Source organism: Nicotiana tabacum, chromosome 4 (genome assembly GCF_000715075.1).
Source record: "Nicotiana tabacum cultivar K326 chromosome 4, ASM71507v2, whole genome shotgun sequence".
In the NCBI taxonomy this organism is placed as follows: domain Eukaryota; kingdom Viridiplantae; phylum Streptophyta; class Magnoliopsida; order Solanales; family Solanaceae; genus Nicotiana; species Nicotiana tabacum.
In genome coordinates, this window is record NC_134083.1 from 147864445 (window position 1) to 147880280 (window position 15836).

The window sequence follows — 15836 nt, forward strand, 5'->3', positions numbered from 1 at the left end:
TGATTAATCTGAATAACATTAGCAGAAAAAAAGACTTCTCTATAAATAAGCTCACCTTGACTTTTATCATAACCTCATCCATAATAGAAGATCGCTCATCCTATTGAAACTCCTCAATAACTTTTTTCGCGATCATACGTCTTTCTTCTTCTGCATGTCTTTTAATCTCGCTTGTTACCCTCTAGTATAAAGACACAGAACAAAACTTCAGGTCTAAAAGAATGCTGAAGTTCAGCAAACACATAACAAAACTTCAGCTAAACCATGCTGAAGTTCAGCAAATACATAACAAAGTTTCAGCTAAAACATGCTGAAGTTCAGCAAAATACAAAACAAAGCTTCAGCTAAAAACATGCTGAAGTTCAACAAATACAGAACAAAGCTTTAGCTGCTAGAATGCTGAAGTTCATCACAAACGGAACAAAAAACTTCAGCTAAAACATGCTGTAGTTTTACAAAACACAAAAACAAAAAACTTCAGCTCAAAACTTACATGACATATTGTGTTGACTAATTCATCATTGTCAAACGGCATTGTAGAACGGTTAGAACGACTCTGGGTACGAGGTGATTCGCCAATTATAGGAGTTCGATTGGCTTCTTTTGATAGACTCCGACTACGTGATGATTCACCAATTACAGGAGTTCGATTGGCTTCTTTTGATCGACTCTGACTATGTGGTGATTCACCGGTTGATGGAACCAGATTCAGTACCTTTGAACGAATCCGGCTGTATGGTAACTGTCCAATTAAAGGCATTGAATTCAATTCCTCTTCGGTAGGAATTATATCCACTATCCTAAATGTCCAATATTTCCGTTTAATAAAAAAAGGTATATTATGAAAATAAAATAAAACTGATACATCAACATATTAACACAACTACAAAAAAAAGGAAAAATAAAAAAAATATTAACTTACACCATGATTACTGAAGTAATCCTCATAAAGTTCTTTATATTTAATCTCTCCCAAAGATATATAACGTAACATCCTGGGAACTTGAGGGGCATCAAGGAAGTCTTCCTCTTTTAAATACTTCTCCCGAATATCTGGGAAGAGCTCATAGAACCAAACACATAGTGGAAATAGAAATCCACCTATAGTATACTCAGTTGGTTTCTTTTTGTCCTAGTTGTCCAAAGAATGTTTCATTGAGGTAATGAGATTCTCATAAGACGCATTAACCCAAGGATAATCAGCACAAGCCTTATCGTCTTTAACAATAGCTGCATACTCCGCTGACATAGTTGATTCATTCTTTTTTCCAAACAAAACAGACTCCACAACAAGAATTTTCATAAGCTTCACAACATCTTCATCACTCTCGCATACGTGTTTGAAATTCACATCATCCTTTTGAATTTTATTCCGGGTCATATAATCTCGAATATCCTTCAAGGTCATACCCTTAGACTTGCCAAAATAGCGCTTCAAAATCTTGCTCTCTTGTTTAACTAGTTTTTCAACATTATGTGCTGTGATCCTCAAACCGCACATAATATGAAAGTCTTCAAAACTGAACAACACATTATGACCAAAAATTTTGAAACTAATGGAGTCTCGATCATTGGTGAATACGCGAGAAAGAATCAAACAATGAACCAACTTCATGCTGCAATGGAAATTCTCCATAGCTATAATATACCGAAATGTACCATTATTCAGCTTCTCCTATTATGTAGGAGTCAAGAAAGTTGCAATATAATGCTTCAATCCGTTGTTCCCCTTCCAGTAAGCACGACAGTTAAACCAAACTCCAAACTCATAATATTTGTCCCCTGGTTTTGTAGGTAGAGCAATAGGGACTGAAGGAGATTTGCATATTCTACGTGCTTTAGGTGCTTTAGGATCTTTAGGATTCGTAGATACCATCTGTTAAAAAAAAATAGGAAAAATAACGTCAGAACATTATCAAAAAAATCAGGTAAAACTTCAGGTCTGAGAAGGCTGAAGTTCAGCAAATATAAAACAAAAACTTCAGCTCCTAAATGTTGAAGTTCAGCAAATACAAAATAAAACTTCAGCTCCTAGAATGCTAAAAGTTCATCAATTACAAAACAAAAACTTCAGCATAAACTCGAAGTTCAGTAAACACAAAAACAAAAACTTCAGGACTATAATGCTAAAGTTCAACAGTTACAAAATAAAAAATTCAGCAAAAACTCGAAGTTCAACAAATACAAAATAAAACTTCAGCTCCTAGAAATGCTGAAGTTACAAATACGTAACACAAATTCAACTCCAAACAATGCTGAATTCATAAAATAATATAACAAAAAAACAAAACACAAAACAAAACTTCAACTCCTAGAATTAAGGTATCATTGAAGTATTATAAACTTCACACTTTAATAGCATCATCTATTTCACTCTCAAAATTGTTAAAAATATCAAAGTATCCAAAAATCACTGAAGAATTTATAGAATTTTCATCAAAAAATACAAACACACATTCAAAAACCTAAAAACACAATCGTAAAATTAAAACCGAGAAAACTAATACACTAATCAAAGTAAAACCTAGGAAACTCTTTTATTATAAATAAAAAAGGGAAACGATTCAACTAAGATGACTATAAACAAAAAAATCAAAAATTAAATCGTAAAAATATACTAAAATAAAACCCAGAAAGTTAATGCAATGTACCTGTGATTAAACGTAATGTTATTGGGGAACAAACAGTTGAAAAATCAAGAAGAATCGAAAATCATTTGATTTCTGAGAGAAACAAATCAACAAACGCGAAGAACGGGAGAAGAGAGACAGAGAGAGTAGATTGTCGTATATTTGGAGGGAAAATAGTCTTTTAATAAAGAAGGGCAAAATCATCTTTTTAAAAGGCTTTTAACAAAAAAACGGGTACGGATACAAACAGAAAAACAAAGAGGGTACAGGTTAAAAAGGGGCGACCAAATAGGGCGCCTCATGCAATTTTTACTATGAATTATGTACAATAACAACAACAATCTAGTAAAATCTAACAAGTGTAGTCTGGGGAGGGTAGTGTATACGCAGACCTTACCCCTATCTGAGGGAGTAGAGAGGCTATTTCCGAAAGACCCTCGGTTCAAGACGACGAAAAGAAACACTATATCAGTACCATTAATAGAAAATCAAGAAATAATGAGAGCATCATAAGAACCAGAAAATAGATGAAAAATAATAACAATAACAGTAAATAAGGCCCGGCACAATGAAAATAGAGAATAGTGTGAACACAACATTAACCACTAGCAGTCAAAGACAAAACCCTATATGACTAGCCTCACACCATTACGAAGTAAAAAAAATGCTCAACTACCTCATAACCTATAACCCTAATACACGACCTCCACACCTTCCTATCAAGGGCCATGTCTTCAAAAATCTAAAGCCACACCATATCTTGTCCAATACTTCTTAGGTCGTCCTCTACCTCTTCTCGTACCCGCCAAAACCAACCACTCACACCTCCTTACCGGTGCATCCGAGCTTCTCCTCCGTACGTGCTCGAACCATCTGAGCCCCGCTTCCCGCATCTTGGCATCCATAGGAGCCAAGCCCACCTTCTCCCAAATATCTTCATTCCGAATCTTATCCATCCTAATGTGCCTGCACATCCACCTCAACATTCTCATTTCTGCTACTTTCATCTTCTAGATATGTGAGTTCTTAACTGGCCAATACTCAGCCCCATACAACATAGCCGGTCTAACCACCGCTCTATAAAACTTACCTTTGAGTATCGGTGGCAATTTCCTGTCACACAGGACTCTAGATAATAATCTCCATTTCATCCACCCTACCCTTATACGGTGGGTGATATCCTCGTCGATCTTCCCATCCCCTTGGATAACCGACTCAAGGTACTTGAAACTGTCTCTCTTGGGGATGACCTGTGATTCAAGCCTCACTTTCATTCCTGCTTCACTCGGTTTCGTGCTGAACTTGCACTCTAGGTATTCCATCTTAGTCCTACTCAACATGAAACTCTTAGACTCAAGGTCATGTCTCCAAACCTCCAGCCTCTTGTTAATGCCGCCTCGCGTCTCATCTATCAACACTATATCATCAGCGAATAACATACACCAAGGCACCTCCCCTTGAATATGGCGTGTCAGTGCATCCATCACCAAGGCAAATAAGAACGGGATGAGTGCAAATCCTTGGTGTAACCCTCTAACAACCGGGAAATGCTCTGAGTCGCCCCCACTGTCCTAACCCGAGTCTTAGCTCTATCATACATATCCTTATTCGCCCTTATATAGGCAACCGACTCACCTTTAGCCTCCAGGCATCTCCACAGGACCTCTCTAGGGGCCTTGTCATATGCTTTCTCCAGGTCAATAAATACTATGTGTAGGTCCTTCTTCCTATCCCTGTACTGTTCCACCAACCTCCTAATATGGTGGATAGATTTCGTAGTCGACCGACCTGGCATGAACCCGACCTGGTTGTCGGATAAGACACAACCCTCCTTACTCTCACTTCTACCACCATCTCCCAAACTTTCATGGTATGATTTAGTAACTTTATACTCCTATAGTTGTTACAACTATGGATATCACCTTTGTGCTTGTACAACGGTACCACCGTGCTCTACCTCCACTCATCCGACATCCTCTTTGTCATGAAAATAACATTAAACAGCTCAGTCAGCCACTTCAAGCCTGCTCTATCCATACACCTCCAAAGTTCTATCAGAATTTCGTCTGGCCCGATTGCTCTACCCCTATTCATCTTAAGCATAGCCCCTATGACCTCCTCAACCTTAATGCCCCTACAGTACCTAAAGTCTCGGTGACTCTTGAAGTGCCCCAATTCACCTAGCACAATGTCCTGATCCCCCTCTTCATTCAGAAGTCTATAAAAGTAAGTCTGTCATCTCAACTTAAGCTGAGCCTCTCTCATAAATACTCTACCATCTTCGTCTTTGATGCACCTCACTTGGGAAGCTCTCTCGCCGCCTCCCTAATACAATCCACCGTCGTCATAGACATAGCGCTCGCGTTCCCACTACTCCTCCAAGCTCTTATATCCGATAACCTCCCCTTTAACTCCTGGGCTTTATCCTTTTTCAAGGCTCCCTACCGGATCCTCGATCGTCCTCGTACAAACCTTTTCTTCCTCTTTATCCTGATACTGATGTCCATCACCAAGAGCCTATGCTGCATCATGAGGGTCTCACCCTGTATAACCTTGCAATCCTTGCACAACCCTCTATCACATCTCCTGAAGAGGAGATAGTCAATCTGAGTCTTCGCTACCGTAATTTGGAAAGTAATTAAATGCTCATCTCTCTTCGGAAAACTAGAGTTCGCAATCACCATCTCAATAGCCTTAGCAAAATCCAACAGCGAAGTACCTCTTTTGTTCTTATCCCTATTAACCGAAGCCGCCATGCACCTCGCCATAGCCACCAGCAATCAACCCACTATGACCATTCAAATCCCCTCCTATAAATAGCCTTTTAGTAGGCGGAGTACTACGCACAATCTCATCCAACTCCTCCTAGAAACGCCTTTTAACTTCCTCACCCAAGCCCGCTTGTGGCGTGTAAGAGCTAACGATATTTATGGTGCACTCTCCAACTACTAACTTAATAGTCATTAATCTATCATTTACCTGCCTAACCTCTACCAAGACTCTCTATGATCCCTATCCACCAAAATCCCCATTACATTCTTACCCTTCCTAACTCCAGAGTACCACAACTTATACCCGTCCGCATCCCCTACTTTTGATCCTACCCACCTAGTCTCTTGGACATACGCTATATTGACCTTCCTCTTCTGGAGAATCTTCGCCAATTCTATAGACTTACCTGTCAATGTTCCTATGTTCCACGACCCAATTCTCAACCTATAGGCTCCCCTGATCTCCTTACCTTCCTTGCCCCCCGTCACACCCCCTGAACCACCCCTACCCACCCCGAAGACATGACCTTACTCTACTATCCCAGACCACAGCTAATATACCTATGACAGACTAAGGAAAATCACTAATACCAAACAGGCGACAGACCAACTAGAAGAAAATAAGTTATAACTACATGCACGCTAATAATATGATTAAACTAATGCAAACTAAAATGGCAACACGTTAACAAACACAAAGAAGAGAAACAAGAGAGCGGGAAGTACCAACTCCCAAGAGTAGAACTTGGAAATTTGATTTGGTGTACATCTGAGGTCGCGGATACTGACGTACTTCCTTCCAACTCTAAACGTCCTTTGCAAACACCAACTATGGATGCTCCGTGCTGCTCGCTCATACGCCTCATGCTCGTCGCCAACTGCCATGGATAATAACCTGAAAAATCACAACATACCAACCAAGAAACCAATAGGGGAGGGGGTTATCAACCTGCCACCACTGCACTGATGTTTAATTTTACGGTAGCCCGGGCTGCCCACAAAATGACGGGCAGATAACCGACAAATGCAGTGGGGATTGTCGAAGAGACGAAGGGTCGAACACAAGGAAGGGGAAAAGGGAGTGGGAGTGGGAGAGGGGGGGGGGGCGACTTAGACATAAAAAAGAAGAGAGGGGAAACTAGGGGTCGCCGGCCGGAGCAGGCGCCGATAGAGGCTACCTTGTTAGGGTTTCCAAGGCGGGGTAGAGAAAAAAAGGGGAGAGAGGAAGGGAGCAGAAAGAGAAGAAAGAAGGAGGAGGAGGAAATAAAGAGGGGATACACGGGAGGGTTGCCGACCGGAGAACCGCCGGTGGGGACTGAAGAGGGGAAAGCTAAGTAAAATAGGGGGGAAGAAAGAAGTAAAAAGGGGTGGGGGAGGCAATGAGGAGAAAGAAGGGGGAGAGAGGAGGGGAGATGGGACGGCCTACCTACCTGTATGTGGTCTCCGGCACCAACGTTCTCGCCGGTGGGTGTAGCTGCTCGACGATGAGGAGTGAAGATCGAAGAGGGGAAGGGGGGGGGGGGAGAGGTTGACTATCTAGTCCCAAACTTCAGCAACAACAATTAAAGAAATCTCTCTGCAGCTACTACAACTGAACAGACACTTAGCTAAGTATAAAATTCATGTTTAATTTTTTTGCTAACAATGAATGAATTATTCCTCTACACCATACATCATGCACTATCAATCTTGTGAGCTTCTCCGAACTCCTTTGCTTCTGTTGAAAATATTGTAAAATTTTTTCTTGCCATAGGTAATAAATACAGTCAGCCATTGCCATTCAAAATATGGCAGTTGCGGCATTCTTACATTTCATGACTGTACATGCCCATGCTAACTCTCCCTACCAAGATAGAATAGACCTATGTAGACCTTCCCATTGAAGCAAGTTGTTTCATACACACCGAGAGAATGAGCAGGTAAAAAATATATAGTGTGCGGTACTCTTATCATCACTTATGCACAACAAGCATTTTTCTTCATCTCTCAAACCCAATTTACCCAATCTGTCCTTGGTATATATAACCTCTCACGAGTTGTCAATGGTAAAATGAATACCCACCTAGAAGCACCTGATTGTTACAAGTAATTATTCTCCATGGCACCTTTTGGAACACTCCTCTTAGCCTAAGGTATACAATTTTGATAGAAAAGTTATTCATATGTTGTATATCAAAAATACTTTTGCTTTTAAGATCTTCTTTACAAAGTCCACGAGACTTGATTTGCTTCAATCTCTTCTATCTACTGAACCCAGAGTTTATCTTTTTTCATGTAGAGATTCCACAGTAATTTGCATATATCTGTCTTATTCCAGATGAAAATAGCAATAATGTTCAGGCCACTAACTGCTCTTGGAAAGTAAACTTTGTCCCATGCTAATAAAGTTCTTTTTGATATACTTGCTTCCCCAGTCCACACAAAACTCCTGCAGGTTGCCTCAATACGCTTCACTATCTTCTTAGGTAGTATAAAAATCTGAGATAAAAAAGATTGCATGAAAAATAGCACGCTTTTGATTAATTACATCCTCCCTGCACATCACAATAACTTAGTAGTCCAACTGGTAATCATGCCTACTATTTTATCCAAAATTGACTGACATTGGGTCAGTGAGATCTTTTTAGTACTAATAGGTACCCCAAAACTTATACGTAACTCTCTCTTAGTAAAGCCAAGGATCTCTACTATCTGTTGTGCACATGCGGACTCACCCCTTCAAAATAAAGGAAGCTTTTGTCCTTGTTAGCCACCAGCTCAGATGCCTCTGAAAAAGTATGGAAACACTGCATCAATTTCTGAAGATATTATATCCCCTTTGCAGAATAACAACATATCATCAGTAAAGCCTAACTGAATTATATCCAGCTTAGCACATTTGGAGTGATAGTTAAAGTCTAGATCTTTTTTCTTTGTCTTCAGTGACCTTATGGAATACTCCATAAATAGGACAAAAAAGAAAGGAGGTAATGGATCCACTTGTATAAGTCCTTTTTTGGCATAGAATAATTCACAACCACTGATAATTATAGAGTAAGACATTGTGCTTAAACAAGTTATGATCTATCTAATAAAAGACTCAGGGAAACTAAGGCCATGAAAAAGTACATGTTCTAGAAATCCCTACTCCATAGAGTCATAGGCTTTCTGCTATTAATCTGCATCGTGCACCCGGACGATATACCTTTCTTATCATACCCCTGCATAAGCTCATGATTTAGTATTATGTTATCATTGATAATTCTGCGAAAGACAAAGGCACTTTGGCAATTATCTACTACATCATCAATGACTCCCAAAAGCCTCTTTGTCATTATCTTGGAGAGAATTTTATAAAGGACAGTACATCGAGGTATAGGTCTGAATTCTCTGGAAATTGTGAGATTATTAACTTTTTGATCAAGAGTCACTGTAGTGCTGTTAATTTGAGTGCCCGTATAGATTACTATAGAACTTGGTTCTTTACCGTGTAAAATAATAAAATGAACATAGTGATTTTTACGTGAAAAATCACCCATCTCAAAAAGGTGTAAAAATCACGACCTACCACGTAAGATTTTCAACTCCAACTCCACTAGAACAATGAGCCAAAATGTATCAATTACAAGACTGTAATTAAATACTCTTCAGTACTCCTACTACTCCTATTTGATTCACAAGTTACTCTAACTTGTAAAGCCAAATACTAATTCCAACTCACTAACTGTTTATGACACTTGATTACAACTCAATTTCCTAAAACACATTCACTAGACTGACTCAGGAAGAATACAAGGCAAGTACTCAACACAAGTAAACGACTTATGACTCTTTAGTTGATGTGTAAAGGATGGTTTAGAAGTCCAAAGTCAATCGTATTTAAACACGACTTAAGATCTTCTAGGAGTCCTATTCATAGTCAGCTTCCTCTTTGATAGGACTCCTACTGTTGTAAGGATTCCACGCGCTTTGGAACTTTAGTCATTGACTGAATTATCGATATCTTTTTGAGTAACGACCCTTATCACTTATAGTAGCCATCGTCAACCAAACTCGGACCTGGGTAACTTTGAGATAAAGTTACTATCTTGTACAGACAAACAAGTATCACTTAGGAGGAGCTGATTCTTTCTCCCAAGGAGCAGGTTCTTCAGAACATTTAAGCAACACCGTTGAGGACCTGGTTCTTTGAACATTTAGTCATACTCTGTTAATCATCAAAACTTTAATATTCAACAAGTGAAATTACTAAATCTGCACATCTAACTTGCATGAAAGAAATACACCGCTATATCTGTTATTTCATCACCTATTGTACGGTAGGACTTCTTAAAGAAACAAAAATTAAACCCATCGCACCCCGGGGCCTTCAAGTCATTAATATCCCAGATAGTATTTTTTACTCCTCTCTTATTACATGAGCAATTAAGCTCGTTGCTTATTCCTAGTCAGCAATCAGCATGTACCCTTATTTCGGTACACTATAAATTGCACGGGGCGCCCTATTTGGTCGCCCCCATTTAACCTATACCCACTTTTTAAAATTTTTTTAACTTGTACCCACTTTTTAAACAACTTCAGGCCTCTTTCTCCTCCTCCTTCTCCTCCTTCGTTTTCCTCTTCTTCTTCTCCTTCTTCTTCTTCTTCTTCTTTGGGTGATATTATTCTTTCCTCTAGATGATATTATTATTCATATGGTACAAGGTGAGTCCCGAAACGGTTGTGTGGGTTGCCAACAGGGACTACCCAATTCCATTTTTATCAACTAAACTTTTCGTTATCGCTATTGATGATGGTAATCTCAAAGTGTTGGACTCGTCAAGGAACTCATATTTCTCAACACAAGTAGGAACAAGTGCATCTTCTTCACATAAAGTGAAGCTCTTGGATTCAAGAAACTTGGTTTAATTGATGATTTGTCAGGGAAGCCACTATGGCAAAGTTTTGATGAAGCCACTGATACCTTCCCTCCTGGTATGAGGATGGACGGCGGGAAGTTCAAGTTGACTGCTTGGAATATTACCCAAAAGGACCCAAGCACTGAAGTGCATCCTCTAGGAGCTGAAGTTCAGCAAATAATAAACAAACTTCAGCTCCTAAAATGCTAAAGTTCAGCAGATACTAAACAAATTTCAGCTCCTAGAATGCTGAAGTTCAGCAATTACAAGACAAAAACTTCAGCCAAAATTGCTGAAGTTCAAAAATTATTGAACTGAAGTGCATCCTCTAGGAGCAGAAGTTCAGCAAATACTAAACAAACTTCAGCTCCTAAAATGCTGAAGTTCAGCGATACTAAACAAACTTCAACTCCTAGAATCCTAAAGTTCAGCAATTACAAAACAAAAACTTCAGCCGAAATTGCTGAAGTTCAGCAATTATTGAACTGAAGTTTTCCATTGCACTATGAACTGAAATTTGCATGATTGCCTTTGCAAGTCAGGCCAAACTTCAGGCAAAAATATCTGAAGTTTTGCTTTGTGTAGCCTTATCAAAACATTCTGAAATTCAAACTTCAGATATAAATTTTTGCTACTTCAAGCCCGTATGTCTGAAGTTACCCGAAAAGTAGGTACGCTTGCAATATTTTTTGCAAAGCGGATATAGGTTAAAAGATGACCCAAAAACTAGGTATAGATACAAAAAATCTCGCACTAAACTTCAACTAAATTCTTCATAAGTTCATGTAACACAAACCATCTAATATCTCAAATCATCTGCAAATCTCGCATTCATCCTCGTAACAGTCAAGCCAGCTTCCACAAGCGATCCAAACTCAAATTGCACTATATATAATTCACTGGTAGAAGAGAACTCTCTACAAAACAACATAGAGATCGCACAATCTCATGACATCCCGCAGGAGATACCCCACCTGCTTAGCCTCAAACTGACATCCTTCTATACCCTTCTACAGTTATAACTATTACACAATCCCTTAAACTTCATGAGTCTGAACTCACATCACGACATGAAAATCTACTCCACTCCTAAACTAAACAACATGAAAAGGATCCTTCAACACACCCATAACTCGAGACTATACGTCAAAGCAAGATGGAAATCAAGCACCAAATAGTTTTTTTTACACCTCAAGCGAATCCTTCTCGTCACATTCAAATCATATGAACACATCTCGCAGTCACATCATACTCATCACGTAGCTATCCAGCCACTAATTCCACTAATAGGGACACTACCAGACATATAAATCCAAAAGCACATGCTCACACAATCAACATCTCTGTGCTTAAGCTACAGTCAAAACCCGGCCTCAAGTACTTTAGACTGGTCCATCATCAGCATACCGAAATCACATCTTGCACCTCTTCCATGGAATCACAAGCCGTCGATGCACAACTGATATCGAGCGCTCATGTGTGCACACGAATGCGTGGAAGGAATTCAAAGAGTTATGCTTCAAGATGAATCAAAGCCACACGATAAGGAAAGAAAGATGGGAAGTAAATCCTAAATGTCCTGTAGCCTCTCGAAGATAGGTATGGACGTCATCATACCGATCCGCAAGACTTTACTAGACACTTGCTCATGACTTGTAGAACCTATGACCTAGAGCTTTGATACCAATCTGTCACGACCCCAAATCCACTAGTCGTGATGGCACCTAATCCAACCCGCTAGGTAAGCCAATTAACCTCTATTCAATTTTCATTAACAATCAATAAAGCGATTAAATAAAGAATTATCTGAATATTATACATTCCCCAAGAACTAGTAGTCAAATCATGAGCTTCTAAGAATAGAGTTTACAAAGAAAAAATGAAATAAATACATAGTTGTTGAAAAGTACATAAACAGAGTTTTATAATCTAAGGCTACCCCGAACAAAGGAGGCAGCTACCACAGAGACGCAGGTACATCTTCAAGTCCCACAACCATCGAACACAGCAACAACAGCAACCAACATCTGCACGCAATGTGCAGAAGTGTAGTATCAGTACAACCGACCCCATGTACTGAGTAAGTAACAGACCTAACCTTAGGTTGAAAGTAGTGACGAGCTAACACCGGGTCGGGTCCAATACCAATATTCCACAACAGTTCATAACAACATAAATGCAAGTATAAAAGAGATATCCCAAAAGTAAAAATACTCAGCACGTTCACAGTTCCAGAAAATGGTCATGCTTTTCAAATATCTCAGTGAAAGAAAATCCCAGATCTCTTACCGAAAATGCCAGAAGTACGAGTAAGTTAAAAAAAACTGTAATTTTCCAAATATCCTTTCCACGATAAATAAAATATTTCATTTTCTTTCCAAATAATAAGTATAAATACCTCTCTGTACCCACATATCAATGTGTATAATAAGTCATGAATGACGTGATACTATATAGCATGAGAAAAAATGCATCTCTATGCATGTATATCATGTGTGCATGTAAATGCCATGTATCTCAGAGATGAATCATATACTCACACTCTCAGAGTACTCAATCTCACTGCCTCACATCCTCTCTCACTAGGCTCAATACTCAGCACACCAAATCACTCAGCACTGTATAATAATGGTTGTGGCGTGCAACCCGATCCACACACATATATATAGTCGATTGTGCTCACTTGGGGTGTACAGACTCCGGAGGGGCTCCTTCAACCCAAGCGCTATATTTTTGTGGTGTGCAGCCCGACCCAATACTACTGCGGCGTGTAGCCCGATCCAATACTGCTGCGGCGTGCAGCCTGATCCAAATACTGTTGTGGCGTGCAGTCCGATCCAAATACTGTCACTCATAATCAGGCTCTCAGCATCACTCAGTCATCAATCTCTCCAGTCTCACTCATGGGCTCACAATGTCATGAAACTAGCCCGATAACAATGATATGATGTATCAATAAACAACAACTGAGACTGAGATATGATATGAATGCATGGATATGAATGAGTACGAAATATCAATGAAAATCAGTGAGATGACAGCAAAAAAAACGACCACTATGGGTACAAACAATATCAGCATAAAGCCTAAACATGATATCTAGCATGATTGACGGCTCGGTTACTTTATCACATGGTGAAAACACAAATATCAACAAAATAGGGGCCACTATAGAGTGCTATGGGAACAACAGAGTCCCAATTCACAGGGTGCACGCCCACAAGCCCATACCCTCAGCACTAAGTTTAGAAGAGTTACTTACCTCGAACAAGCCAATACCAATGCCGAGCAAGATAAACGATGCTCCAAAATGCCACCTCGCGCGTTCCAACCTCCGAACGGCTCGAAACTAACCAAAAACAACTCAAATACATCAAACGATGCTAAATGAACCAATCCCGGTCGAAAAAGATCAAATCTTGAATCAAAAGTCCAAAATCAGCCAAAAGCCTAACCCGGGCCCGCACCTCGGAACCCGACAAAATTTACAAAATCCAATAACTCATTCAATTACGAGTCCAACCATACTAGTTTCACTCAAATCCGGCCCCAATTCGATGTTCAAAACTCAAAAATTCATATTATGAAACTTTAGGCCAAAACCACCAATTTCCTCTTTAAAATTTCATCAACCAAAAGCTAAAATCGAAGATAAATTCATGGAATATAACCAAAACCGAGTAGAGAATACTTACCCCAATTCATATGGTGAAAATTACTTCAAGAATTGCTTCAATCCGAGCTCCATAGCTCCCAAAATATAAAAATGGCTGAAACCCTCGAAATAGAGTACTTTATAATCTGCCCAGGCCTTCTCTTTCACGAACGCGAGCAAACCATCGCGTTCGCGATGAACAAAATGCACGCTGCCACAAAAAACTCTATGCATTCGCAATTTAACCCACGCGAACGCGATGAACACTGCTGCCAAAGCTTTGCGAACGCGACTAACCTTACGCGATCGCATAGAAGAACGCTCAAATTCCCAGCTGCCAACCTCAACACTACGCGAACGCGAAGAGGACTTGCCCCAACTCTACGTGAATGCGAGACATACTTCGCGATCGCGAAGAACAATTTGCTGCTTCCTAAGAATACATCGTGACCTTGCTCATGCAAATCTCAATCCCACACAACACACTGCATATACCATGCCATCGTATGAAAAGTACAAAAATCTCATAATACACTCCGAGTCACAGTAAACTACATACTCAACCAGTTAGAAACCTTCCATTTGATCTCATCCAGGAGAAAATCCCTATTCATAACATGTTCCACACACCGGTAGGAAATATACACCTCGATCCATGGTAGTAACCATTGGAAACTCTTCGAAACTCATTTGCACATAATCAAGCCATCAGAACTAAATCTCTCTATCTCAACCAAGCCACGCAGGCTGCCAAAACCCAAGAGCATTGCCACGAAACACCTGTAGAGACTAGCCACATCATAGGTACCTAAAGAACCGATTATATCCATTACTATGCTGATCCAACCTACTACCACAGTGTCCTATTTCTCCAAGTCCCTTCTCAATTGCCTTCGGATTGATACTTCTCCTTGCTTGAATACCACGATCCTTAACCAAAATTCACCACACAAGAGACCCTAGTATAAAATACAACGCCCTAAGGCCCATAAGCCGCTGACTCCCCTCTTAAGCACCCCAAAGCGCCACAACCATGACACCCACTCTAAGGAGACCTTATGTGAACCTAAAACTATTTCCTTCACCTTCTTGATGCTGAAATGCATAATCCACAACGGTATAAAAATGCCACAAGTCTCGACACTATCCCATGCAAATATCAGATCCTAGCCATATACCAAGCCGAAATTCTCAGTTTCTACATATAATTCTTGAATCCATTAGAACCATTCTCGAGAGTCATCCACTCTGCTCAAATGTCAATTAAATTGATCAAACAGACCGAACGACCTGTGTCCCATTTGCACACCAACACCCTAAGAAGTAATCCACACTTCTAAGCAACCGAGTGAATCCCCTACTCCATGCACACTACATTCTTTAAGGATAACAACTCAATCATTCAGTGTTTCCCATATACCCACAAACATAATACAACCCGTGTCCAGAAATTCCTTTACTCGAGTCCTCCTCGAACTCAACCTCTACCAGTCATAACTGATTCACTAGTATACCTCAAACTGAAACCAAAATAGCACATAACCGTGCAATCAACTTATCCATAGCAGACTCCCCCACTTGGCTCCAAGCCATAGATCAAAGCACATAATAACTCACAATGCCCATACTCTGTTGCTACAAAAATCTCGCACTGAACTTCAGCTAAATTCTTCATAAGTTCATGTAACACAAACCATCTAATATCTCAAATCATCTGCAAATCTCGCATTCATCCTCTAACAGTCAAGCCAGCTTCCACAAGCAATCCAAACTCAAATTGCACTACATATAATTCACTGGTAGAAGAGAACTCTCTACAAAATAACATAGGGATCGCATAACCTCAGGACATCCCGCAGGAGATACCCTACCTGCTTAGCCTCAAACTGACATCCTTCTATAC